The sequence below is a fragment of the Neolamprologus multifasciatus genome, chromosome 10 (genome assembly GCF_963576455.1).
Source record: "Neolamprologus multifasciatus chromosome 10, fNeoMul1.2, whole genome shotgun sequence".
Lineage (NCBI taxonomy): Eukaryota > Metazoa > Chordata > Actinopteri > Cichliformes > Cichlidae > Neolamprologus > Neolamprologus multifasciatus.
In genome coordinates, this window is record NC_140448.1 from 6,479,041 (window position 1) to 6,492,925 (window position 13,885).

The following is a 13,885-nucleotide window of genomic DNA, read 5'->3' on the forward strand; positions in this document are numbered from 1 at the left end:
GTTCAAAATTTTGCAAGTGAAGTCTTTGTACTAAGAATGTTTTATGTTTTTTTATTAATAATTTAGTTTAACTGTAGTTTTGCGTTACCTATTTTCCTCAGCATTTTTGTTCCTGGGAGGACACATTGGCTTCTTCTAAGGATTTATTGCTTTCTTCTCATTCCTGAACATGTTTGTTTTCTTCTTTGTGGTGAGAATGAAATTATTTTAGCTCTCATCACAGCTTTCCTGCTTCCCAGAGAACAGATGCTGATGTTCCAGGCAGGTCATTATAGTCTAAATATGAAGTCCACTCTCTTTAGTTTTCAATAAAATCTTCATCTTTAAACAATGATGTATTAAATCTCCAGCTTTTACTTGGACGAAGACCTTCTTATTTCTTAGAATCAAAGATACGGGGCGAGTCTGAAATGTCTCTCAGCAGTAAGCTGCTGACTAGGAAGTAATCCAGCTGAGTGATAGACATGTGGTTCAAGGTTCTTCATTCATCACATGCATAGTTGTATAACACACAGTGGTTCAGGGCCCGGATGGCTTGGGGATAGAAGCTCCTCTTGAGTCTCTCTGTCCTTGCCCGGATGATGAGGAACCTTCTACCAGATTGCAGAAGTTGGAACAGTTTGTTGGCAGGATGGGACGAGTCCTTCAGTATCTGCTCTAGTCCGGCATCTCCTGGTGTAGGTGTCCTGAAGCGGGGGGAGAGCAATCCTGCAGCAGCGTTCTGCTGTACGGATCACTCTCTGGAGAGCTGTTTGGTCCTTCACACAGCTGTTCCCAAACCACGATGTGATGTTCTGTGTGAGGATGCTCTCCACAGCGCCTGTATAGAAAATCCTGAGGATCTCTGGAGAGACCCTGAACTTCCTCAGTTGTCGTACGTGGTACAGGTGCTGCCTAGCCTTTTTGGTCTGGACCTGAATGTGGGCAGACCATCCCAGGTCTGAGGAGATGTGGACACCGAGATACTTGAAGGACTGCACCCTCTCCACTGGAGCTCCATTGATGATAATGGGCTTGTAGTCTCTGTGCTGACTCCTTCTGAAGTCCACCACCAGCTCCTTGGTCTTGCCGACGTTCAGCTGGAGGTGGTTGTCCTGGCACCATGATGCCAGATTCTTCACTTCGTCCATGTAGGACGCCTCATCGTTGTTGGAGATGGCGCCCAACACCACTGTGTCGTCAGCAAACTTCACAATGGTGTTGGAGCCGTGGGTGGCCACACAGTCTGAAGCGTAGAGGGAGTAGAGCAGTGGTGAGAGGACACATCCCTGTGGTGCTCCTGTGCTGATGGTGATGTTAGAGACGCATCTACCCACCCTCACCACCTGAGTTCTGCCAGTGAGGAAGTCCAACACCCGTGCACACAGACGGCTGTTGAGTCGAGAAGAAAGTATATCCCTACAGTTAGGGTGAGGAGAGTCCATAATTGCTCACTTACTGTTTAACTGTATTTGTGAACTGCAGTTAGTTAGGTTCCTCTTTAGCTGAGGCAGGTCTGTGAGTCTAAATAAAACCACGTCTGACATTTTTAAGCTGGTTACATTTCCATAACCTCTTCTCTCTGGAGCCAGCTCCATGCACATGGGATAAACCTTAATGTGCCCATAGTTGTGTGTGTGTGTGTGTGTGTGATGATATCACGATGAAATAAAGTATTGACATGAATCAGCTATTTAGATGTTAATGGAAGAGGAGGAGAGAAAAATCTAGCGGATTCTTATCTGAAGTGTGGTTAATACAACCAGGGAGTGGTGCTGGTCATGGTAGAGCTGTCTGTCCACGTGGAGCCGGTCTATGGCGACAGCATAAAGCTGCATCAGACTGGGAACAGGACCTCACTCCAGGATCTCTTTGGGGAACTGGTCCTGCTGAAGTCTGCTCCTTTCAGCTCGTTCTGCTTGTCTGAATTTGGCCACAATAGGACGCAGTCTTCATGCTTCAGGCCTCCTACTTCAGAGCCGATCGATTCTTTCTAAGCAGAGGTTTTTCACAATGCCGGAAGCTTCAGGAAAAGGTATTACAGTAACTTCTGTGTAGACTTATCAGGAAGTCCTAAAAACTCCCTGAAAAGCCTTCAGTTAATCCAAAATGCTGCAGCAAGAGTCTTGACAGGGACTAGAAAGAGAGCAGATTTCTCCTGTTTTGGCTTCCTGTTAAATCCAGAATTCAAAATCCTGCTCCTCACATACAAGGTCTTAAATAATCAGGCCCCATCTTATCTTAATGACCTTGTAGTACCATATCACCCTATTAGAGCACTTCGCTCCCGCTCTGCAGGCCTACTTGTTGTTCCTAGAGTATTTAAAAGTAGAATGGGAGGCAGAGCCTTCAGTTTTCAGGCCCCTCTTCTGTGGAACCAGCTTCCAGTTTGGATTCAGGAGACAGACACTATCTCTACTTTCAAGATTAGGCCTCAAACTTTCCTTTTTGCTAAAGCATATATTTAGGGCTGGACCAGGTGACCCTGAATCTTCCCTTGGTTATGCTGCAATAGACGTAGGCTGCCGGGGGATTCCCATGATACTTTCAGATCCTGGGACCCTCACCAGGATCTTCAACAAATCCCTCGCACAGGTCCACGAAGACGCTGTAGCCACAGCACTCCATGCTGCCGTAACACACCTGGAAGAGCATGGAAGCTATGTGCGGATGCTTTTCGTGGATTACTGCTCAGCTTTTAACACCATCCTTCCACACAAACTGGTGGTCAAGCTACAAGACCTGGGGCTTCCACACAGCACCTGCATGTGGATCAACAGCTTCCTCTCGGGCAGAGTTGGCCACTGCACATCCTCAGCCCTGAGTCTCAGCACGCGCTCACCCCAGTGCTGTGTGCTCAGTCTACTGCTCTACACTCTCTACCACACGACTGCACTCCTGGCCACCAGAGCAACATCTTTGTGAAGTTTGCAGACCACACCACCATGGTGGGGCTCATCTCCAGGGGTGACGAGTCTGCTTACAGAGACGAGGTTGAGCAGCTGTCGTCATGGTGTAAGGCCAATAACCTCCTCAGTTTCAGTTTCAGTTTATTTGTCATATGCAAGTTAGCACAGGGTCAACATTGCAATGAAATGTATTTGACGAGCAGCAGTCACTCAGCAGAATGGTACAGTAGAAAAATAAAATAAAATAATAAAAAATAAATAGAAAAATAGTAAAGAGCAAAATATTAACAAGTTGTAGTAAAAGAAAAAAGAGATTTTCAGTTAACTGACTAAATATATATATGTATATGTAAATATATGTACACACTAGTGATTAAATAAAGAAAATCTTAAATAGGAATGTGGGGGGGGGGGGGGGGGGGCAGATGGGACACAGGAATGAGCAGCAGTACAAACTAAACGGTACAAAAGTTTTTGTTTTTTGTGGCAGTTGTTACAGTGTTGCACTTTTTAAATATCAATAACAATAAAGTGAAGTGACCAGTGCAGATTAAACACTTGTGAAGCTGAAGCTTCTGAGTGCGTCCTGTGGAGCGTGTGTGTGTTTAAGTGTTGTGGTTGAGGTGTCGTATGGCTTGGTGGTAAAAACTGTTTTTAAGTCTTGTAGTCGAGCAGACAGACTCCTGTAACGTCTGCCAGATGGTAACAAGGAGCTGATGTGCTGCTGTGGTCCTTGATGATGCTGTGAGCTTTACGGAGGCATCGCTGGAGGTAAATGTCCTGAATGGCAGGAAGCCTCGTGCCAGTGATGTGTCTGCTGCCTTCACCCCCTGTAGTGATTTACGGCTGCTGGCAGAGCAGCTTCGTACCAAACTGTGATGCAGCTCGTCAGCAAGCTCTCGACTGCACACCTGTAGAAATTTGAGGTGATGTTGGCGTTCATGCCAAACTTCCTCAGCCTCCTCAGGAAGTGAAGCCGCTGGCGAGCTTTCCTGATAGCAGTGTCTGTGTGAAGGTCCAGGAGAAGTCCTCGGTGATGTTGACTCCAAGGAACTTGAAGCTGCTGACCCTTTCGACCTTGACACCGTGGATGTGGATGGGCTGGTGTTCTCTGACTGGTCGTTTCCGGTAGTCCACTATCATCTCTCTAGTTTTGCTGATGTTGAGAGTCAGGTTATTTTCCAGACACCACACGTACAGTGCCATCACCTCCTCTCTATAGGCCGTCTCATCATTGCCTGTGATGAGGCCTATGATGGTTGTGTCATCAGCAAACTTGATGATGATGTTGGACTCGTGTTTAGCAACACAGTCGTGTGTGAACAGGGAATATAGGAGGGGGCTAAGCACACAACCCTGTGGCGTACCTGTGTTCAGGATGAGTGATGAGGAGGTGTGCTTACCAACTCTCACCACCTGGGGACTGTTTGTGAGGAAGTTTAGAATCCATCTGCAGATTGGTGTTTCCAGCCCAAGGTCGACGAGCTTCGTGGCAAGTTTTGAGGGGATGATGGTGTTAAATGCAGAGCTGTAGTCGATGAAGAGCATCCTTGCATATGTATTCCCTTTCTCCAGGTGAGTGAGGGTGGTGTGCGTTGCCAGGGCGATGGCATCCTCTGTGGCTCTGTTTGTCCAATAGGCAAACTGAAGAGGGTCCAGTGTGTCAGGGAGGGAGGAGCAGATGTGACCTTTGACCAGTCGCTCCAGGCACTTCATGATGACGGATGTCAGTGCAACAGGACGGTGGTCATTCAAACAGGAGACCACTGATTTCTTAGGAACGGGAATGATGGTGGATGCTTTGAGGGACGTGGGAACCACTGACTGCCTCAGGGAGAGGTTGAAGATGTTGGTGAACACCTCTGCCAGCTGGTCGGCACACACTCTGGGATGCCGTCCGGTCCTGGAGCTTTGTGAGGATTTACCTTTTTAAAGGTCCGTCTCACAGCTTCTGTTCTCAGAGTTAAAGTTGCAGCCTCACTGTCCTCCTGAGGGTCGAGGATCTGCTCTCTGTTGTCTGCATCAAAACAAGCATAGAAGTTGTTGAGCTCGTCTGCGAGAGATGCAGTGGGCTGAACACTGCCTGTGTTGACCTTCTTGTAGTCAGTGATGCAGTCAGTCCATCCCACAGTCGCCTGGTGTCAAAGCTGTGGCAGCTGGACTCATTTTGTCCTGTAGTCCTTTCTGGCCTTTTTTAAGGACTTTTGGAGGTCATACCTGGCTGCTTTATATGCATCAGCGTCCCCGGAGGTAAAGGCCGAGGTCCGCACTTTTAGCTTGGCACGAACGTCTTTATTTACTCCTCAACAGTCCTCCTCCTCCTCAACACTCCTCCTCAACACTTCAAAAACCAAAGAACTCATAATAGACTTCAGAAGGAAAAAGGCAGAGCTCCAACCAGTATTCATTAATAGGGACTGTGTAGGAAGGGTGGCAAGCTTCTGCTTCCTGGGAGTCAACATAGAGGAGAACCTTTCCTGGAGGGCGAACATCTCCGAGCTGCTGAAAAAGGCCCAACAAAGACTTCCTGAGAATCCTCAGGAGGAATAACATCACACAGACTGCTGGTGTCCTTCTGCAGCGCCACCATTGAGAGCGTAACGTACTGCATATGCATCTGGTACACTAGCTGCACAGGGGCTCAGAGGAAAGCACTCCAAGGGATCATTAACACCACCCAAAGGATCACTGGCTGCCCCCCCCCCCCCCCCCCCACGCTAGAAGATCTACACAACACCCGCTGTCGTAAAAAAGCTCAGAACATTATGAAAGATTCCTCACACCCTCGCCACTCCCTGTTTGAACTGTTGCCCTCGGGCAGACGGTGCAGAGCGATCAGTGGAAGGATTAATAGACTCAAACACAGCTTTTATCCAACCGCAGTAACACGTCTGCTGCTGCAAAAAAATGTCCATCACGGGACTCTTGAATTAATCTAAGCGCTGACTGAAGCATGTATGTGAATGTTTGCTCATACTAGTCTTATTAGCACTTTAAGTATTTTATTTATTGATTTCATTTAATTTTATTGTTTTGTTTATATTTTCATATTGTTAGGGATGATGCACTGATCGGGGACCATTTGTAATTTTGTTGTACCTGTGACAGTGACAATAATGACTTTCTGATTATGGAGATCGTGGCTTTACTGAAAAATTAATAAAAATGTGTTTTATGCAACGTTTGAGATTTTTGATTTGGCCTTATATGTATGGCGTCGCGAAGGCGGAAAACCGGTGAAAGTGACTAAATGGTGTTGACAGCGTCACCTGGGGAGGGAGTTACACCCCAGGAGAGATTACAGCAGCTAGTGCAAATGTTGTACTAGCCACAAAAGCCCAAAGGCTCATTATTAGGTGAGGCAGGTCAATTTCACAAATCAAAGTTTATTAGACTACTAAAAGCATAGAGCTGTGAAAGAACAGTTGCAGGGCTGGCAATACAAAACCTTTAATTAAAACATTTTAATAAAAAACAATAATTAAAGGGGCAAGGTTCGCTGCCATGGTGCTACCCTAGTTAAAATAGCAGCTCGGTAAAATAATTCAACAAAGACCGGCCATGTGCTTTACAGGAAAGGATGAGAACAATGAACCAGTAGCTCAACCTCAATCAATCTTCCAAGTCCAAAGCTAGGAAGATTATGATGGACCTCTCCCATCCCAACAATGGACTCTTCTCACTGTTGAGGTCTGGGAAGCGCTTCCGCTCCCTTAAGGCCAAAACAGAGAGAATGAGGAGGAGCTTCTTCCCCCAGGCTATTCGGGCCCTGAACCAGGTGTAGGACTGTACTCTCCCACACACATCACTATAAGACTGGACTCTCACACACATCACATCACCACACGCACCACCACACATTTCCTATAATTTCCTATAATTTATAATCTTTATAATCTCTCTCTGCTGTTTGCACATTTTTATTTATTTTTATTTTTACTGTAAATTCCTAAGTTAATTTGTAAATTTTGTAGTAAATTGTAAATACTGTAAATCTTTTTTCTGTCATTTAATGGTCGGGCATTGCGCAGCTACAAGCATTTCACCCCCCATGTCATACTGTGTATGGTTGTGTGTGTGTGACAAATAAAATTTGAATTTGAATTTGAACCACAGGTTTTACCAGATGAGTTTACAATAAATTCTTAAAAGTTTCATAGCACTTAACAATGTTCCTGTTGAACTCACACAGCTAGAATGTGAGGGCTGGAGAGATAACAATGTTGGAAAAGCACCTGACAATTAAGAAAACCATCTGAAAACCATCTGAACCCCATGAAATTGGGACGGGAATTAAGAACTGGTTCTTGGTCAGAGGGCCCGGTGGCGCCAGTGTCCGGCAGCCTCTGTCAGTGCGCCCCAGGGTGGCTGTGGCTACAATGTAGCTGCCATCACCAGTGTGTGAATGGGTGGATGACTGAATGTGTAAAAGCGCTTTGGGGTCCTTAGGGACGAGTAAAGCGCTATACAAATACAGGCCATTTACCATTTACTTGTATACTGGTTCTCAGTAGTCCATTTTTTGACATTTTAGTCTGCCTGCCTATCAATCCTGCTCATCGGTTCCAGTTTCACTTGTCTTACCACCAACAGATTTCATTTGTGTGTCAGAGGAGGACAATACCAATAGCAGGGATAAAACCACTGTTCAGGGATGTTAAGTCATTTGTTTGAAATCAAATCACAAATGATTATCATCAAAAATATATAGTCTCCTGTAGGGTTTTTGTGTGTGGCTAGAATCAGTCCTGAAAGCTTTAGGTTTTGATGATTAGATAGAAGATTTTCCCAGATTTTAAACTCCAAGACCCCTTTGTCCTGTGGAGTACTGTACACACCTTTGTCAGCTTACAATGTGGAAAGCTGCTGAGGGTGATGCAGCATAAACACTGGTCACTTAGACACCTGGCACCACAGAAAGAAGGAAACACAGAGGGGGAAGAAAACGTCTGGGGTCAGACTGTGAGAGAGTGAAACACTTCCCTCAGTTATTTTAGCGAATGTACAGTGATTCACCATGAGACTGATGAAATGCAAGCTAAACCATATGTATGAATATCAGGCTGCATCGATGGTTTCCACAATGGTGTAAAACTATTGTTAGAGAAAAAAAAATGAGTGACTCAGATATTGAAATGCTGGCTGTTTCACTGCGTCCACTTCATCTTCCCAGGAAGTCTCATATATCACATTCAGGTTTATATTCATTTCGAAGTAAAAGTTTCTCCACCCCTGAACATATGAATGTTGCATTAGATGAACTATTAGGGCATTGATATCCTTCATGCAATGGAGCCACTGTAGCAGGGCTTGATCTGAACATGGTGAATGGGAGTCTGAGGAGGAAATAACAAAATGTTGCCACAGACTTTTCTAAAATGCTGTATCTCACTACTCAAGGTCAGTTAAGGGTCTAGTCAGTTTCGTGAAGTTTGGCGTGCCTCGTATCTTTCTTGGTCTTGGGATGTTGGCAGGATACGATGGCCGCTATCTTGTCCCCCAGATACTGTACCTCCATCCATCCAACCACACATTTCTTTGGGTTGGCTGTGAGTTCTCCACCTGGAAAATGGTTCTGCAATACAGCAACTTTTACTCTCTGAGCCTTTGTGAGATGGTCTTCACAATAGAGGGAAGTGGGAATGGTGGCACCTCCAATCCAAACTCATCTCTATCCTTTACCAAGCTCATCAGGCTCACCAGAGAAGTGGTTTCAGTGCCTCTCCATGCTTTGAGGAGGTTGAGGAGATATGCCTTTGTGGGTCCTCCCCTGTCCGAAAGAACCATCTTGTAGTCTATGTTCGGAACTTGCAATGTGACCACGAAAGGCCCTTGACACTTGTTGGGTAACTTTGAGCTACAAGAAGGGAGCAATACAAGTACTTTACTTTACTAAACTTGTCACTCCTGGTCACCAACAAACACCTGAAGAGAGTAAGGCAAGTCCTGAGAAGTCAGTTAAATGGGAAGAACAAAATCTGGACAGTGAACACCTACCGAAGCTACCGAAGGTCACCACAGGTGAAAAGGTACCCTGCTGGGATAATACGTTGGCCAAAGAAGGAGATAGAAGACACTGACATCAAGACCTGGAAGCTCCTGACCACGCATGGAGGGTTTCATCCCAAATCCAGCTTCCTGGGACTGTATGCTAAGTGGAAGGAAGGAGGCTGAGAACTAGTGAGTATAAGAACCATAGAACAAAGATCCATTAATACATCAGGAAGGTGGCCACAGATGATCATGTGCTTAGTGATTGATTCAGGCAGCAGATAGCCAAGAAAGAAGAAGAAGCAAGAGGAACCATCATGAAAGGTCAAGCCCCTTCATGGCATGTACTGGCATCAGATAGAAGAAGTTGCTGATATTAAGACACACTACCAGCGGCTGCACAAATCTGGACTGGTGCACAGATGCACTAATCATAATCCCTCTGAGACAATCAAGCACATAACTTCAGGGTGGAAGACGCTAGCAGCCAGGGCACAGCATACAGGAAGATCTGTGGCTGTAGCTCAGGTGGTAGAGTAGGTCATCTACTGGTCGGAAGGTTGGTGGTTTGATTCCTGGCTTCCCTTAGTCTGCATGCCAAATATCCTTGGGCAAGATACTAACCCCAAATTGCTCTCCGATGCATCCATCGGAGTATGAATGTGTGTGAATGTTAGCTATAAAGCACTTAGAAAAATGTGCTTGTGTGAATGGGTGAATGCACAAGTTGTGTAAAGCGCTTTGAGTGCTCAGATGAGTAGAAAAGCACTATATAAGAACCAGTCCATTTACCATATGTACTGAGTATGGCCTGGAAGTACAAAGGTCACAATGAGATATGGTTCTAAAGGTGATTGAGAATGACCAAGTTAAAGTGGTATTGACTGACCAACAAGACATAGTAGTGGGGTACAAGCAGAGAAAGAAGCCCGTAGGGACAGATGCCCCTGAGATCTCTGTCCAGAAGAGCGCGGCCCCGGCGTTGGAGGTTCAAAAATGACTTATAAAAGAAGTTACTCCGACATCACTTTGCAGTTTGGGTTGGTCAAAAAAACTGCTATATTTATTCTACAATTGCTACATAAATTGGGAATCAGTCTACAGTGATAGAAATGGGTTGTGTTGCTTTTATGCAATATTTGACTATATAGATCAGGATACCTAAAAAATTGCTATTTGAAGTTGGAGTTAAATGGCCTGTATTTGTATAGCACTTTACTTCGTCCCTATGGACTCCAAAGCGCTTTACACTACATTCAAGCATCCACACATTCACACACTGGTGATGGCAGCTACATTGTAGCCACAGCTGCCTTGGGACACTCTGACAGAGGCGAGGCTGCCAGACACTGGTGCCACCAGGCCCTCTGACCACCACCAGTAGGCAACGGGTGAAGTGTCTCGCCCAAGGACACAACGACCGAGACTGTTGGAGCCGGGGCTCAAACCGGCAACCTTCCAATAAAAAGACAAACTGCCAACTCTTGAGCCACGATCGCCTCAGTTAAAGCAGTTAAAACATGTTCACTGTAATTGTGTATCTCACAGTGTCCATGTTTTATGTTTTTTTGCTACTTTTTCTGCATAAAGGTTTTTTCATAAATATAAAATATCTATTACGTTTTACATTTTTAATCCTTCAAACACCTTTTTCTGGTACAATGCACTTGTTTGAAGACAACCTCAAAACTCACCATTTCATATATCAGCTACTGGAAATTATTGTACAGTGGTCCCTCGCTATAACGCGGTTCATCTTTCGTGGACTCGCTGTTTCGCGGATTTCTTTTTTTACAGTGCATTGTGTTCTGCGTTCTGATTGCTGTAGACCATTGTCAATCAATCTCGTGCCGTGTCTCCTGTACAGCAGCGATTCCCATCCCCGGGCCACGGACCGGTACCATGAGTCGTTTGGTACCGGGCTGCGAGAGTTGAGGCTCGGGTGTGAAATGTATGGTTTTCAGGGTTTTTATCGTTAAGTCGGTTTCCCTGGGTCTTTTCCTGTGTTGTAGTTGTGTGTCTTATTTTGAAATAACTATTTACGCATTACTAGTGGTGCAACGGATCACGGTTGATCCGAAATCTGAACCGATCCCACTCGACGGTTCAGTACGCCGTGATCCGAAGATTCGAAAAAGAAAAAAAAAGGTATGTGTATGGTGGCGTGGTGGGTCTGTCAAGCGATAGTTATGGTCAGCGCTAGCAATCCAAGTGGAGGAGCAGAGGAGTTAAGCAGCCCTTTGCTGCCCAATCCGACCGGGCTAAAGCTATTACCGAAGCTATTGGGGTGTTTAGCTGCAGCCGTATTCCTTTGTGCAAAACAAGGGGTTTAAACTATGATGAATGTGCTTTAGCCACACTATAATATCCCGTTGCGCGTCCACTTTAGTGGCGATCGTTCCAAGCATGTATGAGCAGGAAAAGATTTAAGTTATGGCTGAACTGTCCCAGGCATCTTCTGTTGCCCAAACTACAAATGGTGGACCTCCGGGGCAACGGAAGGCTACGTGACCGTGACAGCTCATTATATCACAGCGGAGTGGTAGATACAAAGCCCTGTACTGCCCTATAGATTACATTAGATTAGATGAAACTTTATTTATCCCTCGGGTGGGTTCCTCCGGGAAATTCAGTTTCCAGCAGCACAGTAATGGTAAATGGCCTGTATTTGTATAGCGCTTTTACTAGTCCCCCCCCCCCAGGGACCCCAAAGTGCTTTACACACCCGGATGATCTGATATCGTCGTGTTGGTGTTGTTCCCAGATCATCATGAAAATGTTGTTCCAGGTTCAACATTGCAAGTGACCAATCACATTATTGTGACGTTATTCTTTTGCGCACCAACCCATTCGTGCATTTATGAAATTCCAATGTTGCAAGGACAATATCAATTCTGCTTAGCGTTTATTAAAGGGTTAGGGTCAGGGTTAGGGTCCGTTGATCGGCGGACAAAGGCAGTTTCTCGCAGCTTAAGTACAGTTTTTTGTTTTACGCCGGTTTTTCCCGAAGTCGCAAAAGTATGACATCACAACATTCTGATTGGTCACTTGCAATGGAACAACCTTTAGTATGATGATCTGGGAACAACACCAACACGAGGATATCAGATCGTGCTTACACACCCAGTCATCCACCCATTCACACACACATTCACACACTGGTGGAGGCAGCTACAGTTGTAGCCACAGCTGCCCTGGGGCAGACTGACAGAAGCGAGGCTGCCATGTACCGACGGAAGTTGCAGAATGTGAGCAGAAATATACTCTATATGCACATATATAAATACAGAGTATACAAAAGGGATAAACAGAATAAATAGGAATAAGGGAACGGCACATTTCAAGTATTGTGAGTCTATTACACAGTTGGATATTAACAAAAAGTATTGCACAGTGAAAAGGCACTACTAACAGATATGCAAATATGTGATGTCTTGATAAATCGAGCAGGTATTTGAAGTTTACACAAAAACATTCTCACATGAAAATATCTTAAAAGTTTATTTTGTGACCCAGAAAGAGTAATATTTCAAACTCCGCCCCTCTGTGCTCCTCCGCCACTGCCTCGTTTGAGTTTTGGACGAAATGCATTCTGGGATATTGCATTTTGTCATTTCGAGCTGATTGGAGACCAGAACAGCCAATCAGATATTTTTGCATCCAAGTCTGTGATTGGCTGGTTTTGTGGCACAAATATAACGGTGTAGAGGAAGAGTTGAGTGCGCACGGGCAGAAATGTTGAGAGCGCGAGCAACACATTGCGAGTGAGCGCAAATGCAAAAACTGAGTGAGAGGGGCTGCTGTTGTGTGTGTGTGTGTGTGTGGATAATAGCAAACATGGAAATACAGTTTCTGCACGCAGGAATGAATTTTGTTCACTCAGATTCAGCTTTTCTTCGCTCAAAATAAATTTCTCCTCAAAATACAACACTTGCACCTGCAATTTTTTTTACGTGCGCTCAGAATAGTGGCACAAAAATAACGCCATACTCGGAGAGTACAGCGGGAGGGAGGCGGGGCTCCTCGGAGAGTGCAGTGGGAGGGAGGCGGGGCTCCTCGGAGAGTGCAGCGGAGAGTAGTCCTGATAGTGCTGGCTGACTTGGCATTGAAGAATGCTGACATGACAATAAATGCCTTGCCATATCTCCACGCCGTATGATGTATGATGAGCATATTATTTTGTCTGTAAGAGAGAAAAACCCCCACATGTAATTTCAGAGTAGTTGTATAGAATGTAATCAGTTTATCCAACAATCAGATTGCACGTGTTAACAAAAACATCCAAGCCATCCTCAATAATAAAGGCAAAATGGTGTGGATCACAAGAGCTGTCAAGAAATGTGGTGAACAGGAAATAAAAATATATTTAATGAAAACACACTTTTTTTCTAGCAGATGAATGCACTGAACTGTACAATGTGAAAAGCAACTTGTAAGTCAACAAAGAGACTGCAGAAGTGCTGAAAAGAAGTGCATATTTGTAACTTTATGTTGGGTCTGTGCTTCCACAGGCTGGTTTAGAAACTTATTCCCGTTAACGAAGCAAGACAAACAGCAATTGATCGATTTTACTTGCTAGCAAGGGAGGCTGGTCGGGACCAGGATCTTGGAGCTGAACGCTCCTCACCTGTTTCCTTCAAATAAGCAGCCTTCCATGCAGCCTTTTTATTGAATACACTTACAGTTTACACAGGCACCACCCATTGTAACCTGGCATGTAAGAGATTTGGGGAGACAATTCTTTAAAAAAAAACATAATTTACCAGACACTTTTTTTGTAACATACACATCTATTGACACATAACAGACAATTTAACACAGGCTAACTAAAATCTGGGCAATAAAAAAGCAGTAGAGCATAGAATCGAGAATATTAGTATTTATAAATATATAAATCGCTTTGTGACAAACTTTTCAATGTTGATGCAGGTGGAATAAAAGACATGAAAAAAGTGCAATATGCAGTGAATGGAACGATGTGCATCGATGTTACTGACAGTGAAAAG

The 13,885-nt window shown here is 44.8% G+C and overlaps 1 protein-coding gene and 1 long non-coding RNA gene across 14 annotated transcripts in view; one reads left to right on the top strand and one right to left on the bottom strand.

The window, feature by feature from the left end:
- LOC146509471 (disks large homolog 2-like) overlaps window positions 1-13,885 on the top strand; it is a 150,773-nt gene that overhangs the window by 13,561 nt on the left and 123,327 nt on the right. The gene's annotated exons all lie outside the window — the stretch shown is intronic.
- Window positions 7,464-11,600, bottom strand: LOC146509472 (uncharacterized). The gene is made up of 2 exons (XR_014876604.1): window positions 9,681-11,600; window positions 7,464-9,396 (listed from the first exon to the last, which is right to left on the bottom strand). It is a non-coding gene; the product is annotated as an uncharacterized LOC146509472 (long non-coding RNA).